The sequence below is a fragment of the Maniola jurtina genome, chromosome 4 (genome assembly GCF_905333055.1).
Source record: "Maniola jurtina chromosome 4, ilManJurt1.1, whole genome shotgun sequence".
In the NCBI taxonomy this organism is placed as follows: Eukaryota; Metazoa; Arthropoda; class Insecta; order Lepidoptera; family Nymphalidae; genus Maniola; species Maniola jurtina.
The window spans coordinates 2400163-2423530 of record NC_060032.1 but is presented as its reverse complement, the minus strand read 5'-3'; the positions used below and the strand labels follow the sequence as shown (position 1 = coordinate 2423530).

The 23368-nt window shown below is 36.4% G+C and overlaps 1 protein-coding gene and 2 long non-coding RNA genes across 5 annotated transcripts in view; 1 reads left to right on the top strand and 2 right to left on the bottom strand.

Moving 5' to 3' along the window:
• LOC123864360 (diacylglycerol kinase eta) overlaps positions 1-23368 on the bottom strand; it is a 153325-nt gene that overhangs the window by 93382 nt on the left and 36575 nt on the right. The window lies entirely within an intron of this gene.
• On the bottom strand, positions 336-22068 carry LOC123864410. Its single transcript, XR_006795769.1, has 3 exons — positions 21987-22068; positions 15690-15696; positions 336-347 (listed from the first exon to the last, which is right to left on the bottom strand). It is a non-coding gene; the product is annotated as an uncharacterized LOC123864410 (long non-coding RNA).
• On the top strand, positions 2216-18634 carry LOC123864408. Its single transcript, XR_006795767.1, has 3 exons — positions 2216-2457; positions 18570-18573; positions 18624-18634. It is a non-coding gene; the product is annotated as an uncharacterized LOC123864408 (long non-coding RNA).

Here is a 23368-nt window from a genome sequence, read left to right as displayed (position 1 = left end):
TAAAGTCCCCCCGTGGTACAAATTAATAAAAAATCGGCCAAGTACAAGTGGGATCGCACACTGGGAGTTCCTTACGTGTGATTATTTTGTTGCTAATTTTAACTCCAACTTAACTTTTATAACTGTGAGACCTTGCTTCTTTCCACATGGTTAGGTCTAGGTTATGGGTCAACAGAAAGTGCCTTATAGGTTTTGATTTATTTCTTCGTCTTTTTCTTGCTATCCACTATTGGAGGTTAACCGTCATCTTGTCATATAATGTCCTATCTTTCGCTTTATCTTTTGATTTATTTGCGAATGTCTAAATATTATGTTGATTGCGTTGATTCACAAGCTTGATTTTACAGCTACAAGAGTTATTTGAACTTGATATCTTCCCGCGTTCTCAAGAAAAAGAGCTTGAAAGACAGACATATATTATGTTATAATATATCTTGCTTTGTGATTGCGCTCGACTGAACTTTAAAAAGTTGATAAGTAATTAATATCTTCCGTGATTCTACTGAGAAGTAACCCTGATCCAGGTTTTGCACATCACACTAATATTATAAAGGCGAAAGTTTGTATGTGTGTGTGTGTGTGTGTGTTACTCCTTCACGCAAAAACTACTGAACAGATTTGGCTGAAATTTGGAATGGAGATAGATAATATCCTGGATTAGCACATAGGCTACTTTTTATCCCGGAAAATCAAGGAGTTCCCACGGGATTTCGAAAACCCTAAATCCACGCGGGCGAAGTCGCGGGCATCGGCTAGTTCATCATAATTGTGAAATCGTCAAAATGATGCGCAATACATACCTAACCAGCGAGATGATTCGCCTTAACCATCACATGAAAAATAAATACGGAATCAGCCTTTTTTCGGAGCGATCCTACATTATTCACAGGTAACCCTTAGATGTTTTGTGATACATAATATAAGGGCTGACGTAGGCCTTCGTTTGGACTTTAAAAAGGTTTTATTTGGGAGTTACTCACTCGCCAAGCACTCGCCTCGGTCAGTTCAAACGGGTGGTTGTCAGTATAAAACCTTTATAAAACACTAGCTGACGCCCGCGACTTCGTCCGCTTGGATTTAGGTTTATCGAAATCCCGTGGGAACGTGGGATTTTCCGGGATGAAAAGTAGCCTATGTGCTAATCAAGGATATCAAGGAGGATCTACCAAAATTCCAAATTTCAGCCAAATCCGTCTAGTAGTTTTTGCGTGAAGGAGTAACAAACAAACACACACACATACACACAAACTTTCACCTTTATATTATTATTATTAGTGTGATGAAATGAATGAATCAATATACTTTTACTATACACCACAAAATTAGTACAGAAAAAACAAAATAAAAATCAAAACAAAAATGTAAGCAGGTACAATTTAGAGGCCTTATCGATACCTAGCAATTTCTTCCAGGCAACCAAATTGGTGCAAAGGATGCGTCATGCAATGAGTAATGTTTGTATAACAAAATTATCTGAACAGTTATCTACTCTATCAGTCATTCAGCACTCATGACTGATGGAATACAGTATTTGCCTATGTCAAAAATAAATTATTTCTCAGTGATTGTTAATCAGAGGGTCTTCCTTAGAATCCTATAGAAATCCTCCCTAGAGGGAATTCCTTAAAATCCACGTCCTTTGTTAGTTTTAAGTGTAAAAAAGCACGTCAAATCGTTGTGACGTCACATGCCCGTATTTCATGAAGCTCGCATACTAAGCGCGTGCTTTGACGTTTGTTAAAAAGATACTGATTTGACTAGTTATCAAACACCGGATTGATGAAATGTGTCTATTGAACTCCGTAAATAGGGATTTCCTCACTAAACATAGTATTGTAAACCAATCGTTCGTATTTATATTAACGACTACTCAAAGCGTTTAACTGTATCTAGGGCAACAAGAACTAAAATATTATAGTAGTCTCAGATATGAGAGCGCAAGCTATAACTTGGCCAATAAAATATTTAATGCAGCATTGATTGCATTAGGGACCTTTGGCATTAAGAGAACGCTTGAACCAGGTCAGCAGGGGTCGGAATCCCTAAAGGGGTGATATTCCAAGTCAGGTAATATTTGACCCATCTAATGAACCATTAAATTGCGGCCGCCACGCCAAAATATTATGTATCTTGAAAAGTACAAAACAAAATAAATCCGTGTTTGTAGGTTTGTAATACTAACCCCACTAAAATCATTTTACGTTTCTGTTGCCAAGACTCACAAGTTTGTAAGCTTTCACTGTTAAAAAGTTATGAGATCTCTAGTAGAGTCAAGGTAGAGTCAAGCTAGCTTCGATTTGTACTGCCCATGGGGCCTAGCCCAAGTCCAAAGTATGTAGCTCTTAAGTGCTCTTGACTGTACCTCATTTATAACAATCAAAACCAAATAACTTTACTTATAAGTCCTGACTCTACAAACCCTACATCTTGGTAAAATGTATGGTTTGGCCGTTTAATGTTCGGTGAATTTAAGGTGCGACAATCACGAAATGGCCCCTTAATATAATTATGATTTCGGTAAATGGACTGAAAATATGATATTGTGTCAGTTTCACGAATATTAAACGGCCAAGCAAAAAAGGCAGGCTAAAGCTACTTAGCTTATAATTTCTAAACTTCGATTGAATAGCTACACGGGTCATTATACACTTAGCAACGAAAAATATAAATTCGAGAAAGAGAGAACAGAAAGTGTTTCCATAACTGATATATTTTTATGTTTTCTTATACGAAACACTAAAAAACTACAACGTTCTCCAAAAAAATAAAAAGTTTTAGTGCAAAAAGTTTACGATATTTTACTAACGAAAAAACGAGGAATATAAACGTTTTTCGTAAACAACATCAGACTTCATTGTTAGCATTTTCAGATCAGCCAAAAACAAATACATTTCTTGCAGTTCAGCGGTTTTAAAGTGGCCGTGCAAACAAACTCTAATCGAAAAGTGCAGCGACGATACTGTTATTTCAAGGGACGATGGAAGAAAAATAAAGGTTTTTGCAAATACTTGTCACATTGGCTCCAAGCATTTGGCAAATGCGGCAGGCACGGGCGCGTAAATAAATTGTGTTTGCGAATTGCGCGAAAACTCTTTGATGGGAGCATGAAAAACTGATGCGTTCATAAAGGTCATTGCATACGTAACGTGTGCCGGACGGGATGGCAGCTTTTCTTGAACAACTAATTGGATAACTAGAAAACGGACGGGACGGGACGTTCTAGTTATCCAATAGTACTTCAAGAAATCCTTCCGTCCGGCACACGTTACGTATACAATGACCCTAAGTAGGCAAACCGACAAACACTGGCTGCGGGACCTATACTCATACCTTCGCTAATCGCTCAGGGCATTCGCTGAGCACATTCAGCTAAGCAACTTAATTAGTTAATATTCAAATGAGAATGAAATTACTACATTTGTATGGAGAGCGCTCTGAGTGAACTTCGCTTAAACAAAAATCGTATTTAAAGCAAAAAGGCGGCCGTCAAATAACGGGCGAACTTTCGATTTATCGATTTTTTCAATCGATAAATCTCAAGAAATCAAGAAAATTGGTTCAGCCGTTTAAAAATTCCCAGCTCTTTTCTAGTTACTGTAACCTTCACTTGTCGGGGGTGTTATTAATTTGTAATTTACACTTGTGTTTATTTAGATGTGTAAATTGCGATAGTGGGGCGCGTGATTTCAAAATAGACAAACTATATCTAGCTATTCCAAGCACGTGCTATAAACCTATTACAAACCAAAGAGGGTGAACTTTTACCAAATGTCATGCCTATTGAGCAAGTCATCGCCTGCCTGAATTTCCTCCCACACACATCTCCAATAGATTATTGGATTCCTTTCATAGTATTTATTACATCTCGTTTATTACCGGAAATTCTTTACATGATGGTATATTAGTAGTATAGTAGATTGAAGTCATTGTGGCTTATTCTGTTAAGGATCTCTAAAGTGACAGGTCTAAATCTAGTGCTGTCCTTTTCCGCAGGGATCATTATATCAGGGATAACAAAAAATTAGATTTTAGATCATGCATGTTGTGTGTCTGTCAGTCAGTAGCGTGCAAGTCATAGAGCCAAAAAAGCACTGCTTACCCCAGTTGTACCCACTTGTAATAGTTCAATGCATATTTTACATTATGACATAGGTACGTACTAGTTAACAGGTTCCTACCTAGTTACGTATGCTTACCCTGGTTTCAAACGCTGTGCACTCCGTTATCAGTGAGTAAACATTGATGTGGCCAAGAGTCATCTATCTACAATAATTGTAGATTCATGCCCAGGATGATAGCTAAGTTGTCATCACACTTCACACTAATCACACTAATCACACTATCACACTTAATATTATAAAGGAGAAAGTTTGTAAATTCAAATTCAAATTCAAATTATTTTTATTCAATTAAACTTTTACAAGTGCTTTTGAATGTTGTATGTGTGTGTGTGTGTGTGTGTGTGTGTGTGTGTGTGGGTGTGTGTGTGTTTGTGTATGTTTGTTACTCCTTCACGCAAAAACTACTGGACGCATTGGACTGAAATTTAGAATGGAGATAGATTATACCCTGGATTAGCACATAGGCTACTTTTTATCACGGAAAATCAAAGAGTTCCCACGGGAATTTTAAAAAACCCACATCCACGCGAACGAAGTCGCGGGCATCAGCTAGTCAGCTAGTCAGCTAGTATTATATAAAGGCGAAAGTTTGTGTGTATGTGTGTGTGTACGTTTGTTACTCCTTCACGCAAAAACTACTAGACGGATTTGGCTGAAATTTGAAATGAAGATAGATAATATCCTGGATTAGCACATAGGCTACTTTTTATCCCGGAAAATCAAAGAGTTCCTACGGGATTTTGAAAAACCTAAATCCACGCGGGCGAAGTCGCGGGCATCGGCTAGTAAAGAATACAGATGGAGAGCCTGCGAGGGCCATACCTTCGTTATTTTATAAAAGCTGAAAGTTTTTCTGCGTATTGTCCCCAACACTTGGAGGAACGATCAGCGTCTATGAAGTTTGGATCATGGTGCCTTTGGGAGATAGCAGGTCAGTCTTACATCAAGGTATAAAGTGTATTTTTTACATTTTCTTTGGAATAGCATTAAAAATCACGTCACCTCTAGCTCTTTAAGGTTTAACGAAGGTCTGGCCCTCGCAGGGTCTTATTCGAGTTTTATATGACATTGGCTACCTAATAAAAAAAGTTAACTTTTCATTTGATTCACTTGAACATTTTAAACCCAAAATATCTAGCCTAACGAAGCACACTCAATCGTCGAAGAGGTCACAGGTCGTTATTCCGCTGATACAAAGCTCGAACTCTGTGCAAACAATGTCATTTTTCAAAAGCCTGGAACATCGATTGACCTACTTTAAAACAGGGAACCGGAACGAATAATCCAGTCGTTATAAGCCCTGTTGTGCGGTTTAGGTACCAGGGTACCATAAAAGATGTAGAGATGATTCAGGCCGTGATTCAGGTGCCTCGTTTACGGCCTGCAAATATGCTTTTTATGGGATGTCAAGCTTACTCAAAATGCCGTATAATTCAAGGCCGTGTAATACAAATGACAGCTATAGTGTTACGATCGCAATCAACTCTAATTGGTTTGCACTCTTAATGCTATGGGCCAATACTATGAATTCAGTGAATCACAGCAATTGATAAAGTAGCAATGATTAATAAAGATTTCTCTTAATCGATCTGCTATGCTGTATACCAATCTCGAACGAAACCTATCAATGTAAGGGCTACGATCGTGACTTAGGGGTAACTTTCCTTTGGGAAAAATCCCATGGGTTTAACGAAAAAAGAGCCAAATGTTGTCACTTGTGCCTATTAGATATTTTGCTCGAAGCTCTATTTAAAAGAGAAAATTAGAGTGTTTTAGTAAGAGAATTGAGAGCCCATTTTTTAATGTGCCTTGTTATGTAGCGCAGGTAGGTACTAGGATATCATAAAAACAGTTATAGAGCTAATTCAGGCCGTGACTTCAGATGCCTCATTTACGGCCTGTAAATATGCTTTTTATGGGGAGGCAAGCTAACCTTAAATAGGCTTAAATGGCGTATAACACAAGGTCTCTATTAATGCACACAAAAAATATAATAGCCCACATAACCCAATTTAACGTATCGAGCAAAAGTTTCAAAATTAAATACTTTAGCTCTGGTTATGTAAAGAAAAGTCAAGTTTGCGTCTTACGTGAAAAAAGACAATCATAATATTAACACTGCATGCAGCGTACAACATACAACGCATATTTTTATTTGTGTAGAATGGTCTTAAAAACATATTGGATAAGCCTGGTAAAATTCTGTAAACATAAGGAAAAAAGAACTATCTGAGTGCATGTTATCCTCGTCATTCGTCAGTATCGCTAACTATGGGGCACATAAGAAAGTTCAAAGTCACTCAGCGGGCGATGGAGAGAGCTATGCTTGGAATTTCTCTACGTGATCAAATCGGAAATGAGGAGATTGAGGAACCAGAGTAACCGACATATTTCAACGCATTGCGAAGTTGAAGTGACAATGGGAAGGGCACATAGTCCAAAAAGCCAATATACGTTGGGGTCCAAAAATGCTAGAATGGCGACCTCGCACTTCGCATCGATAGCGAACCCCGTACTAAGTGCTTAGACATCAAACGAGTCGCAGGAAGCTGCTGAATCCAGGCGGCGCAAGACCTTGTCCAGCGGTGGGCGTCTATCGGTTGATAATGATGATGATGTTATCTTATTACTAGCTGATGCCCGCGACTTCGTCCGCGTGGATTTAAGTTTTCCAAAATCCCGTGGGAACTCTTTGATTTTCCGGGATAAAAAGTAGCCTATGTGCTAATCCAGGATATTATCTGTCTCCATTCCAAATTTCAGCCAAATCCGTCCAGTAGTTTTTGCGTGAAGGAGTAACAAACATACACACACACATACACACAAACTTTACCCTTTATAATATTAGTGTGATAGTGTGAAGTGTGATGGCACTGAACACGTCTCAATTCTTCGGCACGTTCGGTGTTACTAGTAGATGTGCAAAGTTGCATTGTTGCAAAAGTGTTGAGAGATAATTCGTTGGCTTCGGCACGTGCGGCGCATCCGTGCAGCTTCAAATTCTCATCTCTAAAACGTGTTTAAAAAAAAATCCATCTCTTTTTTGGGGTCCTTACCTCAAAAGGAACAAGTGTAAATTAAAAATTTATAACACCCCCGACGATCCAAAGTATTTGAGTTTTCCAAAACATCATTTTCAAATAAATAATTATGTATTTAGGTAACGTCCATCTTGACAGCTTGACATTTGTCTACTATTGACATAATATTAAGAACCTAACGGTTATCTAACCTTCTTTTCTACAAGAAAACTAGAAAAGAGCTGATAACTCTTAAACGGCTGAACCAATTTTTTTAGATTATAGCTAAGAACACTCTCGATCAAGCCACCTTTCAAACTAAAAAAACTAAATTAAAATCGGTTCATTCGTTTAGGCGCTACGATGCCACAGACAGATACACAGATACACAGATACACAGATACACAGATACACAGATACACAGACACACAGATACACAGATACACAGATACACACGTCAAACTTATAACACCCCTCTTTTTGGGTCGGGGGTTAAAAATCCCTTATAGGATCACTTTGTTGCCTGTCTGTTTGTCTGTCTGTCCGTCTGTCCGTCTGTCGTGTTTGTCAAGAAAACCAATATGGTATACTTCCCGTTGACCTAGAATCATGAAATTTGGTAGGTAGGTAGGTCTTATAGCACAAGTAAAGGAAAAAATCCAAAAACCGTAAATTTGTGGTTACATCACAAAAAATAAATGTTAATGTTAAACAAATAATTTAGTATTTTCAATTTTCAAACTAAGATAACTATACCAAGTGGGATATCATATGAAAGGGATTTTACCTTTCCATTTTGAAACAGATTTTTATAGATTTTTATGCATAGGTATATAAACATATATATATAGTATAAACATACTATATGTTTTGATTTATCGTGGAAAATGACAAAAAAATACCCTAGAACCTTCGGTGCGCGAGTCTGACTCGCACTTGACTGGTTTTTAAATTCCATTACAAGTTAGCCCTTAACTGGGGTGCGCGCGTGTGTCGGCGAGCGCCGGCACAGTCGAGGTCCATACTTGTACAGCTTCCCTAACTTGTAAATAACTACAAACTTGACATTGGCTAATCTTTGTAAAGCCAGACGAGAGAGAGAAAAAAAAATTGGTTGTCTGTAAAGTCGGTTTACTGACGATAGTTGAACGTGACAACAAAGGCCGATTGTGCTTCTTAGTCGCTCGTTCCGCGCTCTCGCTTGCACTTCAAGCCTTACATGGAACGCCTCAGAGCGAGGTAACGCCGCATGAGTCATGTTTTTTCGTGCGTGCAGCCGGCTCTATCGAATTATAAGACGTTGTCACGTCAAAAATTACTTCTGCCGGGAATCGCTCCCGCTTACAAGACCACAGCGCTCACCACTGAGCCAGGGTGGTCGAGGTCGTCAAAGGGGGTGTTTGTTGTGTAGTGTAGGTACTAGGAGCTCATAAAAGCCGTAGACTTAATTTGGGCCATGGCTTCAGGCGCTTTCCAGCCTACGCGGCCGCTGCTTTGTAAATATGCTTTTTGTAGCGCTAATTAAAAAGAACTGTAAACAGGGTAAATAGGGACTGAGCTGTACATAATATATAGGGCAGGTATTTACTTTTACTAAAATACATAATTCATTTACTTTAGCATCCTTTGTAAACGATAGAATCATTTACAAATTAAGGCACTCGCGCACACGAATCGAATTCGATTGTACAAATTCTTTTCTGAAGGGTAAAGTTCATAAGTAATTTAAACGATTATACGGTTGCCAGGCCAGTTGTATGACAGAAACATATTATTCACGTTGAAACAAACCAAAAGACAAGCAGAATGAGTTGCACATGTCATTATTACTCTTGGTACTCAAATTTAACTTTAACGGTAACCAGCCTGATTCAGCTGGCCCTTGATGTATTTTTAATACCTAGTTAACTCCATCTTTGAGACTATATTGCCCCTTACCAAGTTACCATCAAGTAAAGCGCATTAAATGGCTTACTCGTATAAATGCCGTACGTCCAAATTCGACGCGTATACGTGGGGCCTATGTGTCAAATTCTTATCATAATGGATAGCTCGACTGACATTGATAAGTGGGGTAGATTATTGAGAGTCAAAACACTTGAATGGTGCCGTCCGCCGAAAAATAAATAGATTTGGTGGAAAATTGGAAACTCTCTAGATGAGCACCATTAAAGTAAGAGTATCTTGTAAAATTAACGAGGGACGGAGAAGTGAAAATATTTTTAAATTAAAATAAAGCCCTTTTCCCATTATAGATCAAGTCATTCTGAGTAGTTATTGTGTTCTAGAGATAAGAGTGGTTTTACGAGATGTGATAACTTAATGGGTAACTTAGTAACCAATTTTTAACCCCCGACCCAAAAAGAGGGGTGTTATAAGTTTGACGTGTGTATCTGTGTGTCTGTGAATCTGTGTATCTGTGTATTTGTGTATCTGTGTATCTGTGTATCTGTCTGTGGCATCGTAGCGCCTAAACGAATGAACCGATTTTAATTTAGTTTTTTTTGTTCGAAAGGTGGCTTGATCGAGAGTGTTCTTAGCTATAATCTAAAAAAATTGGTTCAGCCGTTTAAGAGTTATCAGCTCTTTTCTAGTTTTCTTGTAGAAAAAAAGGTTTGATAACCGTTAGGTTCATAATATTATGTCAATAGACAAATGTCAAGCTGTCAAGATGGACGTTGCCTAAATACATAATTATTTATTTGAAAATGATGTTTTGGAAAACTCAAATACTTTGGATCGTCGGGGGTGTTATAAATTTTTAATTTACACTTGTATGCTCATAAATTTTGCACACCATTACATAATAGATTGTGCATGTACCATCTTAATTAACCCCCGACCCAAAAAGAGGGATGTTATAAGTTTGACGTGTGTATCTGTGTATCCGTGTGTTGGCGCTAACTCAGATCGCGCCAACAGATACATTTTGTGATCTCAGGATTTTAATTTTATTATTATTAATAGTAGTGAAATAAAACATAACTTACTCATAATTAATGCTGTATTTCTTATACTTTACCACTTGTCTTTACAATTTGCCACTTTAACACTTTAACACTTGACAATATTCCACTTCACACTTTCTCGATTGGAGTACAAAAATACACTGGCTGAGCGGGCTGGCCCGACTCTCGAAGAAAACTCCAACTACTTCCGGACAATAATAATTGCCTTTGTCAATATACGTCTTGTCATGAAACGTATATTGACAAAGGTATAATAACATATTTAATAAGGTGTATTGACGTGGCTACACTTGTTTCATTACACAAAAGTTATATAAAAATAGTAATTTGGTCAGTGTTGCTGATAATAAACAGTATTTTAGCCAGTGTTGCTAACAGTCGGCCATCCAAATTGGGTCGTCGACCTCGAGCGACAAGCAACAAAACATGGCAGATTTACGTTATTGTATCACTAATAATTTCTAACTTTCTATAAATATAATTAATAATTTAAATAAACAAATTCTATTTTAAGTATTTACGTAATCATGGACCATTGTTGTCCTTGAAATAAATATTGGACCAGGTTGTCCAATGCTAAGACCAACGTTGTTCGTATGCCACCAGGCCTCTAATAATTTCAAATTAACAAATTCTATTTTAACTATAAACATAGTCACAGACCATGGTGGTCCTTAAAATAAATATTGGACCAGGGTTGTCCCAGCATATTTTATTCTAGGACCAGGGCTGTCCCTTAAAGGGTGATTCAGAAATATTTTCGTTTCTGTTTTGTCTGTAGTCTGTCATACGCAGGTAACAGAGGGCGAGGAAAGGTCTACAGGTTTTTTCTTTTTACAAGGATCAGGATTTAAATATATATATCTTTACTGGGCGTCTCAATAAAATATTTTGATTTAATGTTGGTAAAAATAATGTTCTAAGTGCAAATTCAATTGGGTCCACAAGAGGGGACTGGGAACACAATGCCGGCCAAAAAACCGGGTTGCATAAGAACTTCAAGAACGGGGAAAACCGTCTACTATATGTCCATCTGTCTCAGCTAATATAAGACTATAATGCGTTTGGTCCCAAAAACTCTAAATTTGAATAAATCACAGTTCTGCCGATTATTAAAGGCATTACACTTGCGTTCTAATAAAGCTGTTGCCGTACAGGAAATAAATCCCGATAACCCTGTCAACTGACTCGAATTCTACAGTAAGAGCGTAATCGAGACGACGTTAATTGGCCACCGAGGAGTCCAGGTTTAATCCTCACTGACTTTTTCTTATGAAGCTATCTGGAAAGCAAAATTTACGATCCGTTACTGCAAAGTTAATTTTGATGATTGAAATTTTAGCTCCAGATTAAGCGAATTTAAAGTTAGTGATTGCCATTTAAAAATGGTTGTTTTCCATTGATAAAAATCTAGTTCTTCTCTTTCAGTTGGTGTTACATTGATTAAATTTAACAAAACTTTAATGTTATTGTCATTTATTTCCAACACGAAAATATTTTTGAATGACCCTTTTATTTTCATTTAGGACCAGGGTTGTCCATTAACTTTGAACTATATGTATTCATTTAGGACCAGGGTTGTCCATCAACCTATAACCATATCCATTAGTTACTTAGCATTTTATATTATTGTGAATTTTGTATGCAATTACTATCCGATTCGAATGAAACGATTACGTTTTAATTGTCAATTCATCAACTGTTGTGATATTTATTTCAATTAGATGTTTAGCCAATTACGGGTCCCTTTCTGAGGATTCACTGGAAGACATTAAGCAGTGTTCATGTGGTCTATTGAAAATAGCTTCCTACTACTACTGTCCTGCGACATATGCAATCTATCATATATCCTAAATAACAATATGAGACTGTTCCGTTGAGGACTGTCCTACCATGACTGGTATACGATTGTAATGTGTAACACTTTGAACAGTTCTACTTTTGCTTCGTCAACTTTATTACAAACGCAGTGCTTTTACAACACACCAGCGTATAACCTGGCGTATGGTACTATGCTAGAAGAAATGTGCCTTACGCATTGGTTTAGTAGTCTACGACAATCTTCGCATCATTAACTTTCTAATGACACTGATTTCAGGCTCATTGGTTGGATGGTTTCAAAGTCTGTAACGGGCATATATAGTAACACTTTTTTTCTTGTGTTTTATATTATTGGGATAAGGATGTACAAACAACAAAAGTTTGCAAGGCATACCAACACGCATCCACGTGTGAATGTGTGATATTACCAACGATATAACTGTAAATTCCTTAACACGCACATATAGGTGAAACTTATACGTAAAAGTATTATATACTCATCTCACGCATTCAGCATAAGAAGTGAGCTGCCCTTAACCAATAATATTAACCTATTATAAGCGTCACTCAGAAAAGCAGGTATTATTTAAATACTGTTGAATTATCGAAATGTCCTCCCAAAACCTACGTAAACACAGGTTCAATGCGAAGAGTTTATTCAAGAGTTTTAATTTAAAAATTTAATGGCAAAATTAATAATTTAATTAGAGCGTGATTGCTATCACAACATCTAATTATCCAGTTCACAATACAAATACCGAAAATATGCGATATCGCTCCGAATCTCAGATGGAGACTAAACCAAAACCTTCAAAACACCCATGTTTATGAAAGTTCAATATTGTTGGCCTCCTAGTAATAGATTGTATGAGATCGAATAAGCCAAATATCGATTTTATCTAACTACCTTCATCAGATAAATTTATAATTTTATATTATTTTGACAATTCAAAATCATTACAAAAAACTATTTAACTACCATTATATCGCACCTACTTAAGACGCAATTCCGTGAAATTACGACATAATTTTGTATCCCGTGATTTTGTGTCTCTTCTACGTAAACAAGTCTCACAACTATGAAAAATCTAACGATGTTGCAAGTATATTTGTTTTGTTTGGACAAAACCTACCTAACACTTAATGATATTGGTAAGTATCATACGAGAAGTATACCCAAATTTTTAAAATATAGATTGAAAATTAAAGAGATTCTATATTATATTATTCTATATAATTTATTACTATTAGAAACTACTTATTTATTTCAATTGTAACAGAATATGTAATGGAAGAGCGGGGTCGCCCGCCATAAGTACTAGTTTAATACAAGTTACTTACTGGGACGGTTCCAATTTCTATGTTATATTTAAAATATATTTAAACTTGTTTTTTACTGAAATAAATATTTTTGTATTTTGTATTTTGTATTATATGTATTTATTTAATTAACCTTAATTATATTATGAAGGAAGATTAGTTATGTTTTGCCATAAAGTAAACTTTTATATTTGTCTGCAAGGGTGAACGGTGCAACTGTATAACGGTTATACAATGGTTCCACTTTAGTGACTGTCCAGCCAGAAATATTTCACAATTATTGTTAATGAGATTAGAGATCCTCATATCTCATACTAACAGAGAGAGGGGCTCCCCAGAAAAGTGATCTAGTTTGTATATATGTAGATATGTGTATTAAAATGTACACAGTCTAACGTCACCCAATCTTGAATTAAATTATCTGTGTAATTTCTGTATTGTTCTAGTTCTAGTCTGTAAGGCGAGAGCACTGTTACCTATAACACGGGTTAATTTATTTATTTTATTTTTATTTATTTATTTAATTAAAGACTTAATTAAAAATAACATTTTACACTAATTGTTGTAGACCAAAGCACTAGATAATTAAAACTGAGACTGGTGTTTGAATATTTGCAAATAGATCGTAGTCTGTGCTAGGGCTGACAAAAAAAAGATCAATTTATTTTAAGATTAAAAAAAAATAAAAACTAGAGTTATAAAAAGTTTAAGCCTACATTTACATTTTTTTTTTAATTCTAGTTATAGATAGTGCATCAGTGTTAAATAAAGCTTAGTTTGGTCATCAGAAGCTCAAACTAATTTTTAGGTGTAACATTAGAAACAATAGAGATTTTATTTATTTAATTCATTAATTCATTCATTTAATCATGTTAATTCATAACACCAATGGCTCATTTAGTTAATATTGTTAATAAAATGTAAAGCTCATCCATTTCAATAAAACTCATATGTATTGCAAAACTGCATAAGCAATTATTTATAAATATTATCGAAGAGTACGGACACCCCTTTTTTTATCTTCTTACTTTTAGTTTATAATAAGTTTAATATGTATAAGAATTGATTTTGTTTTTAGGTCTTTAGACCTATGTAATTATTCAAATAATAAAAAGTACAAAAGAAAGAAATATGTCTATAACTGTAACTGTTCGATTAACTTGTATCATATGGCACTTTTATTAGCTTTACTGAAGAGAACAGGGATCTCAATTCCATTACGGAAGCTAACTCCCTTTCTATGAATTTGTTAACAGCTGTTCTATTGGTTTTTTTTTGAGACATTTTATCGATGCTGATATTAGCATTTTTGTTTTTTAAACTACAAATAACAAAACATCAAAGACAATGTACAAGAGAGATTTGAACTCATGACCTCTAATCGTGGGCCTACCTGTTACACCACAAGTGCAAAGCGTGTTAGCCCGAATGACGATACCTTAAATCCATAGAGTGATTAATATTATCCTCATTGCTCTAATTATTAAGAATTCTTTCTAACTTAACCAACGCAACGTGATGCGCATTGACTAAACTGGTTTTGCTTACATAATATGTGGGCGTCCTTAGTAGTTGTAACTTCAATATTTACGTGTGCTATATGTATGCTTTTGTGTGTGTTACGCGACACTGGACGGGTGCAAATATAACTATTTTACTGTGTGTACCACAGTATTCTCAAATCTTTGTCAGTATATTAGTTACTACGGATTTTATTTAAATCGTAATATCTAATTATGCAACATTCGCTGCCAAAATCAATGAAGGCCTTGAACGAAATTTGATTTATTCTGACAGCCTTATGATGTTAATATAAAAAAAACGATAAGTGATTATTAATTATTGAAACTATCATAACCGTTATTTTTTTCTTTGACTAACCGGGTATAATACGATAGTGATTTTGTATGTATGCACTTTTCTTTATACTTAAGTTCTTTTAAGATTGATTAACGATATGACCGCTCCTATAACGTTTATTTATAAGTCATATTTTATTTTCATTTATTTACTTCTTGTTCCTTACTAATTGTCAGTCATACTTTATGATTATTTACTAATTGTTATTCATACTTTATGATTTTCATAAATGTTAACACTTAATAGAATAATAAATAATAATAAATAATAAATAATACTTGTAACATATTATAATTACCAATGTTATACTGTGGAACGCCCCGACGGGGCTTCATGTTGTAACATTATATATATATATATTATGATTTACTCGTAAAACATGAATGCAAGAGAAATAATAAAAAATAAGCTAGTAGCTTGAACTAGTACTGCTTGGTTCCGTGGCAACGTCACACTTGCCACACACTCACACAAAGTTCGTGACATATTTGTTTTTTTTTTTTTTTTAATTGGACTAAGGCTCTGTCAAGCCCCTCGAGCCGTCTGTTTGTGACCCTCGAGCTTATAGTTACAACTACGAGAGCTCTTCAGGCCCTGTTTAGATTGCATATTTATAGTTTTAACTGAGGACTGCGCTTTTAATGGTTTACTTCGGTTTGTGTCATAATCCATATGACAAATATTTATTAAAGCAATTTTACCCTAGTAGAATGTCTCCAGCGAATCCCCAAATTGGGAAAGGTTAGCTATCATCGGTTATCATGGCATCCGATCGTAATTTTCGTCAGAAAGTAACGCAGTTAACAATTTAGCTTGCCATTCTCACCCACTAGATGAGAATCTGAGCTTATCCTAGGTTTCAAGGCATCTAAACGTTTCGTAAAAATACTCGAAAAGAAAAGACTCATTTTTGCGATCGCCGGCTGCACGGGCACCGTCTGGCACGGCTGCCCAACTGCCGGCTACGTGAGTGCCGGCTGGCGCGGCCGCCCGAGCAGTGGCTGCGTGAGCGCCAGCCACCGCGGCCACCCGAGCGCTGGCTGTGTGGGCGCCGGCTGTCGCTGCTGCGCGAGCACCGGCTGCATGGGCGCCGGCTGGCACGGCTTGCCCGAGCGTCGACTGCGTGAGCGCCGGCCGGCGGCGGCTGCGAGCGCCGGCTGTGTTGGCGCCGGCTGCAAGGGCGCCGGCTGGCGCGGCTGCGAGCGCCGGCTGTGCGGACGCCGGCTGCGAGCGCCGGCTGCGTGGGCGCCGGCGATGCGGCTGCCCGAGCGCCAGCTGCGTGAGCGCCGGCTGCGTGAGCGCCGGCTGGCGTGGCCACCGAGATCCTGGAGCGTTTCGCCTCCTTCCGCGATGCCGCATCATCTCGGTGGACTGAGACGTAGACACCATCTTGTTCGGGAGGGTTCACTGTAAGCCATACCAGATACGGGAGGCAGTAAAAGTTCGAAAAAATATGAGGTTCTATGCATGTGGAACATATTAGTTTTATTCAATTATGAATTATAAATACAGATATTGATATTTTTCTGATCATTACGCGACTATATTCTCCTTGACTATCACCGTGAGGACGTACGAGTAAGTCACTCAGAGAAACTAATGAGAATTAATTTTAATGTTTATGCAATACCCACAAGAAGTCGATTATATCAAGGATTTGCCTTGAAGAAAAACTTGAAACAAAAACGAATAGCATGCGGTATTTTATTTGTCACGTGACTAACATCAATTTCAATTTCACAAAATATGGGTATTTTAAAAATAAATGACAAGTTTACGGTTCTTATTTGTTGGTAACTAGTATCACAAAATGAAATAATCACAAAATGTGTGTTTCATTTTATTTTATTTTGATAAAAAGAAATTTTAAAGTTTAAATGTTGTATATCTTAGTGGATTTTGCGTTAATTCATCCCACTTCTGAAATGTTGGCGCTAACTCAGATCGCGCCAACAGATACATTTTGTGATCTCAGGATTTTAATTTTATTATTATTAATAGTAGTGAAATAAAACATAACTTACTCATAATTAATGCTGTATTTCTTATACTTTACCACTTGTCTTTACAATTTGCCACTTTAACACTTTAACACTTGACAATATTCCACTTCACACTTTCTCGATTGGAGTACAAAAATACACTGGCTGAGCGGGCTGGCCCGACTCTCGAAGAAAACTCCAACTACTTCCGGACAATAATAATTGCCTTTGTCAATATACGTCTTGTCATGAAACGTATATTGACAAAGGTATAATAACATATTTAATAAGGTGTATTGACGTGGCTACACTTGTTTCATTACACAAAAGTTATATAAAAATAGTAATTTGGTCAGTGTTGCTGATAATAAACAGTATTTTAGCCAGTGTTGCTAACACGTGTATCTGTGTATCTGTCTGTGGCATCGTAGCTGCTAAACTAATGAACCGATTTTAATTTAGTTTTTTTTGAAAGGTGGCTTAATCAAGAGTGTTCTTAGCTATAATCCAAGAAAATCGGTTCAGCCGTTTGAAAGTTATCAGCTCTTTTCTAGTTAAACCTTCACTTGTCGGGGGTGTTATAAATTTTTAATTTACACTTGTTAAGTATTAATCTACCTTTACTTAAGGTGGATATATTACCGTGAACCGTCGAAAGCTGGTAAACCTCTCTATTGTGAGGTCTATAATGTCGTAGCGAAATGGCATAAACTGGAAGATCACCATATCTCCTAGGGCCTAGGGCCATCGTATATTTTTTAGGAACGAATTTACGAATTTATTCTACATAATATTCCATTTTGATTACAAATAAAACCCAATACGACGTTATAAATAGAATCATGTGTGTTTAATATATTTCTGAGGTCTAATTAAATTGTTCACCGCAAATCCCGATCCCCGATTGGAAACGTGAACCCAATTTAGATCACACATCAAAAACCATTTATGTGATTGGAAAACGCGACCTTTTATTTAATTTGGATAATCTTTTACGCACGGATTAAGGCAAGGATTTGAGGCCTTCGATGTTTTGCTTGAATTATATTTTTTATTGATTCTGCTCTTTTGAATGCCCTATATATGCAAATACTTGTAATTCTGGACGATAAAATATGACGTTGTATATTTTCACGTAAAATTAAAATGTAGGTAGGTACTTCTATTTAAATAAAATATTAGATATTTATCTGGTCGGTGAAAAATTTATCAGTAATCATACGACTGAAGCTCATAGTTAACGATTTATGAGTGGGCGATAGAGAGTTAGTGGCGATAGTGCTTGGAGTAAAATTGTAAATTAACAGGGCTCTCTCCGTCACTCGTTTCATACAATCGTAGTTCCGATTTCATTTGAATATTAAGCAACCAAAGTCCATGAAATTTTGCAGACATATTCTAGAAACTAATATTTGTGTCTGTGGTGTTTTAGATTTTTCTAAAAATATGTAGTTTTAAAATTACAAGGGCTCAAAGATTTGTATGAAAATTTTTAAGACCGCGTAACTTTGAAACCGAATATTTTAACAGAAATCTGGAAAACCACAGACATAGATATTAGTTTCTAGAATATGTCTGCAAATTTTCATGGACTTTGGTTGCTTAATATTCAAATGAAATTGGATTTACGATTGTATGAAACGAGTGACGGAGTCTCGAAATGAAATTAAAATAAAATAAAAGAAATCTAAAACCTCGTCGAGACCAACGCAGCGTGGCATTGTACCCAAGATGCTGGCAGCATTACCCCTTTGGTTGGCCAAACTAATTCTTTGCCCAAGGTAGCTGCCAGCTTTCCCCGGTTGACTCGATAATCCTTTTCAAAATTTCCTCAAAAAGGGCCCCACGACCCCAAGGTCTCCACGCCAAAAGGCATAAATATAAACTACTAATACCTATAAACTAATATTAACTACTTACATTAACCTACCTTCCAGGTTATCAAATACTAAGTATATTCTTTACATTCTTTATTATAAATGATGATATTCCAATCCAGTGTTGGAATGAACTTACTGTATTAGATAAGGATTACATAGATCGCTATTTTGCCAAGAGAATGAGTTTATTCCTAATCCTGCCACGGACCAGAAGAAGATAATAAACGTCAGCTAACTGTACTAACTAGGGATTTACAACGTCTAGACAAACGCATTTTCTTTAAAACCACAAATAAAGTCGACATCGTCATGTTATGTCGTCTGCACCACTGACCTCTACTAATACAAGTACGCTGGACCTGCGATTGCCGATGTTAAGGGTACACTTCTTACACGCTTCTCCATACAAACGTATTTCGCCTATTATTCTGTTCTTTATTGGTCTAAATCTATAACTAAGCCATATATCATTTATCATTCCATCACACTAATATTATAAAGGCGAAAGTTTGTATGTGTGTGTGTGTGTGTGTGTGTGTGTGTGTATGTTTGTTACTCCTTCACGCAAAAACTACTTGACTGATTTGGCTGAAATTTGGAATGAAGATAGATAATATCCTGGATTAGCACATAGGCTACTTTTTATCCCGGAAAATCAAAGAGTTCCCACGGGATTTCGAGAAACCTAAATCCACGCGGGCGAAGTCGCGGGCATCGGCTAGTTATCGATAACTTAGAACAATTAAAATAGTAAAATTATGGTCCTTGGCCATATAATTTTTATTTTGAAGCAGCTTTGTGCGTACATAAATATTATATATGTATAAGAAACTAGAAAATTGCAAAATTAACAACTTCATGTCACATTTTACTCCGGAGAACGGAATATTGGAGCAATTAGAAACAATATTTCCAAAACAACAATCGCATTCTACTGAAATTGCTCCAGATTGATTCATACGTGTTGCCGAGCAATAAATTGCTTAACAAGTGTAAATCGTGTAAATTAAAAATTTATAACACCCCCGACAAAGTATTTGAGTTTTCCAAAACATCATTTTCAAATAAATAATTATGTATCTAGGCAACGTCCATCTTGACAGCTTGACATTTGTCAATTGACATAATATTATGAACCTAACGGTTATCTAACCTTCTTTTCTACAAGAAAACTAGAAAAGAGCTGATAACTCTTAAACGGCTGAACCAATTTTTTTGGATTATAGCTAAGAACACTCTCGATCAAGCCACCTTTCAAACAAAAAAAACTAAATTAAAATCGGTTCATTCGTTTAGGCGCTACGATGCCACAGACAGATACACAGATACACAGACACACAGATACACAGATACACACGTCAAACTTATAACTCCCCTCTTTTTGGGTCGGGGGTTAAAAAATGCCCACGTAGGCGCACCTTTCGAACTGTGCCTTTAAACTGAACTGCCATATGAAATTTCATTCCATCACATCACATCACACTAATATTATAAAGGAGAAAGTGTGTGTGTGTGTGTGTGTGTGTGTGTATGTTTGTTACTCCTTCACGCAAAAACTACTGGACAGATTGGGCTGAAATTTAAAATGAAGATAGATTATACCCTGGATTAGCACATAGGCTACTTTTTATCCCGGAAAATCAAAGAGTTCCCACGGGAATTTTAAAAAACCTACATCCACGCGAACGAAGTCGCAGGCATCAGCTAGTAAACAATATAGCGAAATCAAGGCACAAAACACGACGCTGCCGGCGCTCCTGTAAGATACTAACAATTTAACTTTCTCAATTATTATCGCTCCCCCGCCCACAGTAGGACGGAGTATCGTTTTGGCAAAGTTAAATAATTAGAGAGTCGATGAGGTGTACCAGGGTGATAAATCGGGAGGTTGTGTTATGGCCAATTCACATTGTTGTAGTATCGTCACAGTTCACGACACAAGTGTAAAATAAAAATGTATAATACCCCCGACAAATGAAGGTTACAGTAACTAGAAAAGAGCTGATAACTTTCAAACGTGTGAATCGATTTTCTTGGATTATAGCTAAGAACACTCACGAATTCGATCAAGCCCCCTTTCAAACAAAAAAAACTAAATTAAAATCTGTTCATTAGTTTAGGAGCTACGATGCCACAGACAGATACCTACACAGATACACACATCAAACTTATAACACCCCCTCTTTTTGACGTCGAGACTTCACCTACACTGGCAGGCGTCAAATGTTACCTACATTTGACGCTAGGTAGGTTATGAAACGACTAGGTATCTTTGATTTCACGTCATCCCTAGCCTGATGTTTGGCAGACGTTAATTCAGGGATCAAACCGAGAGTTTTTGCACTCTAGTTAACTCTGGTATCGTTCTAGTTTTGTATTCTAAGAACAACAAGCTTATCTACAAAGCTCTGATTCACTCACTGATTGACTCATTAAGGCCCAGCCTCCAAACCTTGAATTTAGAAAATTTTAAAACACAGAGGTTTCCTTTATAATGTATACAAGGATTTTTTTAAAAGATTTTAAGTTTCCGTGAAAACTGATAGACTGACATATTTACCTATTATATCAAAGAAGGTATAACTCAAACCACTGAGTTTAGAAACTTAAGATTTTGCAGTTAGGTTTTTATAAAATAGTCCACAGTATGAACTTACTGGTTTCAATAGATAACTGGAATAATATGAACCGGGCATTACCTATTACTTCGCAAATGTAATAGATATTCAACAATGGAGTTTTTTGTTCGAAATAGCTTTTTGTTTACCAATCAGGGGTGTCATCCTCATTTTAGTGTCAGATACGACATCGTTCCGATGTGAAACCGAAGTTTTTGCGCCAAATACTCAAATACAGATTATAATCATTACCGCCATAATTTCAGCCTGCGGATGTCTCACGGCCATAGCTAAAATCGGGCTATCTATCTATCACCCACTCTCGAAAGTTAAGTAAGCACTACCTCACTTACTCACACTCACAAACCAACCAAGTAAGACAAAACTCGATTTACCTGATCAACCCCGATTGTGTAAGAAAAACGTATTCATCGTAATCGTAATCGGTAGCAAACTCTGCCTTTTGATTGGCCTTGAAAAAATTACGATGAATCCGTTCATTTACACAATGGAGGGGCAGACCAAGTAAAAATGTAAAAATTTTACTTCCACCTTAAGTTTACCTGTTTAAGCATCGCTGACCTACCTTAAGTTCAACTCTTGCTACGACTCTGGGACGTCCACTGATATGAACACAGACCTTTCCCTTTGGAATTCACTACCCGAAGGAAAACATATAAGATCTTTAAATAACGAAATCCACGTGGCCAAAGTCGTATATAAAATCAACATCGGATCGGATAGCGAAAACGGTTTTGTGCTGAGCAGAATTGTAATTAATTTCTTCGAAGTTACAAACGACGAGACATTTCATTATCTTCACGTCCAAAGTAATGTTGCGAGAAGATAATGTGTCTGTATGTATTATACTTCATTGGAATTGAAACCACTGAATGGATATTACTTTAATTCAAAAGAGATATACGCAACTTGAACACTTGAAATAAATTTTGACGTTTGCAAAGTTGTGACATAGTTCTGAATCAAACGATGTATTATGTGAAATTTAAAGAACAAATAATATGTAAATTCTAATTTAAATAATATCATTATTTTATGTAGGCCATCACTTCACTTCACAGGAAAGAAAACTCATGGGATAGAATTATGAGAAATCGCATCGGGATCTTTTAAAACCTAAATCCAATAAGTAGGTACTTTCGACGAGCAATTCTTGATTGAAGTTTGTATTCAATTTGTATTTAGATATTGTTTTGTTTCCAAGTTTATCTAGAATCGTGTCCTCCCTGAATTCCCACGGGAATAACTCGGTACTGGTATTTAACTAAAGAAAATATGCGATTAATCAAGCTTCGTTCTTTGAAATAAATGCCAAAACAATGTGTAGTTAGCTCCTGTTGCCAAGTTAAAACTGAAACTATAGAAAGATGTAATACAGAAAGATGTGGAACCCTTCGCGGGTACCTTAAAAGGAAAAACGGAATCATAGGATCACTGCGTTGTCTGTCTGTCTGTCCGTCTAGGCAGGTAGGTAGGTCTTATAGCACAAGTAAAAGAATAAATCCGAAAACTGTGAATTTGTGATTAAATCATTAAAAAAAATAATTATAATGTGATTCAATTTTCAAAGTAAAATAACTCTACCAAGTGGGGTGTTATAGTAGGGTATTATTCTAAAACTGATTTTCATTTATTTTTAAGCATAATAGTTTTTGATTTATCGTGCAAAATGTCGGATAAATACCCGAGTACGGAACCCTCGGTGCGCGAGTCTCACTCTTGACCGGTTTTTTTTTAATAAACTTTTTCTCATGAA